Source organism: Erythranthe guttata, chromosome 1 (assembly GCF_056151865.1).
Source record: "Erythranthe guttata isolate IM_541 chromosome 1, IM_541, whole genome shotgun sequence".
In the NCBI taxonomy this organism is placed as follows: domain Eukaryota; kingdom Viridiplantae; phylum Streptophyta; class Magnoliopsida; order Lamiales; family Phrymaceae; genus Erythranthe; species Erythranthe guttata.
Window position 1 is genome coordinate 12,618,964 of NC_142533.1, and position 4,776 is coordinate 12,623,739.

Below are 4,776 nucleotides of genomic sequence, written 5' to 3' on the forward strand. Positions count from 1 at the left end.
CGCACACCATCAGACCATATGCCAAAGAGCGGTCACTACAATTTTTACTCTCGACACGATCTGAAATCCCTTCCGATATGGCCCCCACATCGTCTCGAGAGTGGGGGGCTTAATGATATGCCTAACTGGGCCAACCCAATGGGCCTACAAATGCTCTAATAATTGGGCCCACTACACGAAAGCCCAAACACCTTCAAAATAAGGCTTGGGCCCAACAAAGCAAGCCCAACCCAATAAACGACATACAAATAGAGGTTTTACTCATTTTGTTAAGGTATGCCCTATTATCTAAATAATACGAAGAGTCATATTCTCTCGATTATTTCTATTATCCCCACGTCTAACTTGAGCGTCGGAGGGGTTTCTGCCGGATCAACCCCCGGCCTAGTTCACGTGTTCTCTTTTCGCAGGTATCTCAGGGTCCTCTAGCACGTGAGCAGTGATCCACTTTGCTCTCCCAGCTCAACTACTTGAGATGATCTATTTTTAACATCATCAGTGTCAATTTTTTTTTGAAGGCACATCTGATTTGTTCAACAGACTGTATACATTACTGTAAATTACTATACATTACTATAGTAACATGTAGTTACATATGCGTATATTTTTGTATTTTCGATTTGTATTTTTTTGGTTCTAATGTGATTTATAATAAAAATATTGTAATTTGTAAATATTTGTTGGGGATTTATGAATTTATTTTGTATAAGTCAGTATTCGTGTGCGTATACAATTGATCGACTAAAAATATGGGGAAAAAAACGAACATAACTATGAATTACTATAGGTACTATAGTTACATGTAGTTATTTTCAGTACTGTAAACATATTGTTTTGAAAATTAAAAATGAAGAATTAAAAAAAAAATTAAAAATAAAATAAAATAAAAATTAAAAAAATTTTGTTTAAAAAAATTAAAAAAAAAATTAATTTAAAAAAAATTAAAAAACAAAAAAAAATTTAATATATATATATATATATATATATATATATATATATATATATATATATATATATATATATATATATATATATATATATATATATATATATATATATGCATGCCTATAAATGTTGAATGCAGTTTGGTCGAAAATTGCATATAAGGGTTGTATAGTACTTTCGCTTCTCCAGGGGGGTATGTCAAAGGATGATTTGAGCTTGGGTTTATCCCTAGTTTATTTGGTGGCTAGGGGGTATGTAAAATAACCCCAATTAAATATATTTCACATTTTACCCCTTTCTTCTTCTTTCACCTATATTTTTAAAAAAAATATAAACTATCTACCACTAAACTAATTAAAATTCTATAAAAAAGACGCCCACAATTTGCACTAGAAATCTCAACCTTTCGTGAATAGTACTTAAGTCGGAGAAAAACATTTTCGAAGTCAAAAGGAGCAGGAATTCACGTTTTCTGAGAAATAAATCAAGATTGCTTGTATGAAAGGTCCTGAACTTCCTCCATTGTTGGCCAGTTGGTATTAATATAATTTCGTTTCCTAAAAAACAAAATTACATAATATAGGTCATTTGATATGAAAGTTTAAATATTTCCTTGCAAAAAAAAAATAAATAAATAAAATAAATAAATTAAATAAATAAAATAAAATAGAAATAATTTAGAACACATGAGGATTAAGTGAATATAAGAAAGCGTGGTGGATTATAAATTTGAGGGGTATTTATAGCATTTTATAATCTTTGGTGGTGAATTGAGATACTTTGGAGGTGGAATAGCACCATTCATAAAAAAAACCGAAATGTGTTCTATAAAAAAAGGAAGAAAAAACAAATAAATGAAAAATAAGGGATAATTAGCAAGAACCTCCTCATCTAAGAAAATGAGTTAAGGAAACACCCCTCCCAAAAATAATTAGAGAAAACCCCTTTAACTAATATCCCACCCAAATGCTATTTTAATAATTCCCAAACCATCCTTATTAATATTAAATCTCATTTTCACGTTTCAAAACCATAAATCATTTCATTTGCCATTCTTTCTTCTCATCTTCTCATCTTCTCTCTTCTCTCTTCTCTTCTCAACTGAAATTCGGAGGAAAAGCAAGACGTCGACCGACGGAGGTGGTGGTGGAAGATTGTTTGTCGCCGCCTCCCGCCGCCGCGTGAAGAGTGGTGACGGATCTGTAGTTGGCGGCGGTGGTTTTCACCGATGACATTGAAGTTGATGATTGACGCTCGTCGTCGAGGACGTAGTGGGTTGTCAATACCTTGAATCATTTCTGGTCTTTTTTTAGAAATTGAAATGCTAATTTGTGTTTTTTTTTATGAATTATTTATTTTATTCTTGTTAGGGATTAGTTGAATAGTCTGGTGTGGCGGCGGTGTGGTGACGATGGGGAGGCATATATATGGTTTATTGGTGGATCAGGTAGATGACGACGCGTGTAGAGAAATTCGCGCAGGCTGGAATCTTAATCGACTATGTACATGTTCAATAGTCGATTAAGCTAATCGACTATGCTCTGGTAGTCGATTAAGGTTGATCAACTTCAGTTTTTTATTTTTCTTTGGATTTTTTGTTTACTGATTCCAATTGTATAAATTAATTATAATGTTGGTATATTTTTTGTTTTTGTAAACTGTAGTTGTTTTTGTATTTTTTGCAGTTGTGATTTGTTATTTTTATTAGCAGATGTTTAATCGATTATGCTCTGGTAGTCGATTAAGGTTGATGGACTCTAATTTTTTTACTATTATTTGTTTATTGATTCCCATTGTATAAATCAATTATAATGTTCTTATATTTTTTGTTTTTGTAAAACATAGTTGATTTTGTATTTTTTTGCAGTTTTGATTTGTTATTTTTACAAGCAGACTCTTAATCGACTAGGCTTCATCATAGTCGATTAATATACCTAATATAAAAAAAATTGAAAAACAAAAAAAGTTAAAAAAAAATAAAAAATTCCTATAGGAAGAATAGAATAGGAGAAAAACAGAAATAATAATACGTAATATAATAGAAACCCCCATTGTGTTATGGGTTGATTTACATGGAATATATATAGAGAAATAATGCAAGGTAATAGAGTTTCACTAGGTAACTAAATCCTAACTAATCTAGGTAATCTAGGTAACACGCCCCCGCAGTCGAAACGTGACGAACGTGAAGACTGGACAATCACTTGCTAGTACGTTCCCGCAGTCGGAACGAATAAGCTCCAACAGTGAAGAAAGGACACAAACCGCGATAGACAGCGCTGAGAAATCCTCTGTTCGCCAAAATCATAGAGATTTTTTTTTTTTTGATAGGCTCGAAAAAGAGAGATATGTGAGAGGGGGAGGAGAAGAATTCAAAGAATGATAGAGAAAAAAAAAAAAGAGATTTGAGAATAACCGACTTAGGAAGAAAAAGATGTCGGAAAATAATATAAATTACCACCACCGCGGGGGAGGGAGAAAATTGGGTTGACCGGGAGAGGGGTAATATTAGGTGGATTTCATGGATATGATAGAAGAAGATTTATAGAGAAAAGAGTACCACCACCGGGAGGGAGATAACTGGTTTGGTGGTCGCCGGCCATGGAGAAGAAGAGAGGCGGCGGGTAGGTTTTAGGCCATGGAGAAGAAAAGAGGAAGAAGAAGAACAGAAAAATAGAGAAGATACACCACCGGGGTAGGGAGAAAATTCGGGTGGTGTTCATGGAAAAAATAGAAAGAGAAAATTCGGGTGGTGTTCATGGAAAAAATAGAAAAAGAAAGATATTAAGAGTACCACCACCGGGGGAGGGAGAAAATTGGGTGGTCACCGCCATGGAGAAGAAGGCGGTTAGGTTAAAAAATCTGGTACTCTGATACCATATATGAAGAATAGAATAGGAGAAAGAGAGAAATGATAATACGTAATATAATAGAAACCCCCATATAGATTGATTTACATGGAATATACAAAAACTTGTTGGGTGCTAAATACCAACACGCAAGTGTACGTATCGCAAACAAGTAGTAAAGTAGACTCGTGAGAGTCGGATGTCGATCCCACAGGGAATACGCAAATTATTTAATCCTAAGTACCAAATCCTCACAATTATGATTTTTATTCAGCCTACGCAGGGTTGTCAAATTAATTAACTAAATAAATTAAACTAATTAAGAAAGCAATTAAACACGAGAAAAATATCAATATAAAACGGATCTAGGATTTTATCTTCCCCCTATGCGATAATTCTCACCCAATTAATCTCCTGTCATGCAAGTTACGATTCCCGATTATTAACCCAAGACACGAAATTACTCATAACCAGCTGTCGCTGCGTTATAAGCCTATTATTCATAAAAGATTCATTATATGTCTATGCAAACCTAGTATAAATAAAGCATTAAATAACAATTCTCGTAAACGGCTACCTAAGGTATTATCTGTATGTCTATGATAATACATGCAATTAACACACTCATCCGGTGAAAACTAATCGAAGGCTCTCCTATCCCTGTTCTAATTATTAAAACGATCTGTCAATCAATTCTAACAATAACCAATAGCAACATAAGTAAGCTATGTTCATGCGCTAAATAAGATCAAGATAAAAGAAATAATCGAAGAATTAAACTTGCATAAAAGTCGAAAAAGAGGTTCGAATTACCACATAGGGTTCCAACAAAATCCTAGAATAAAAACTTAGCTACTCATATTCTTTACGAAAAGCATAATAAAAATACGAAAAATCATAAAAGCTAATAAAAGAGGAGAACTATGATGAAGAGTCGTCAAGTCTTCGTCTTCGTTCTTGTGCTCCTTGATTCCGTGTCGAA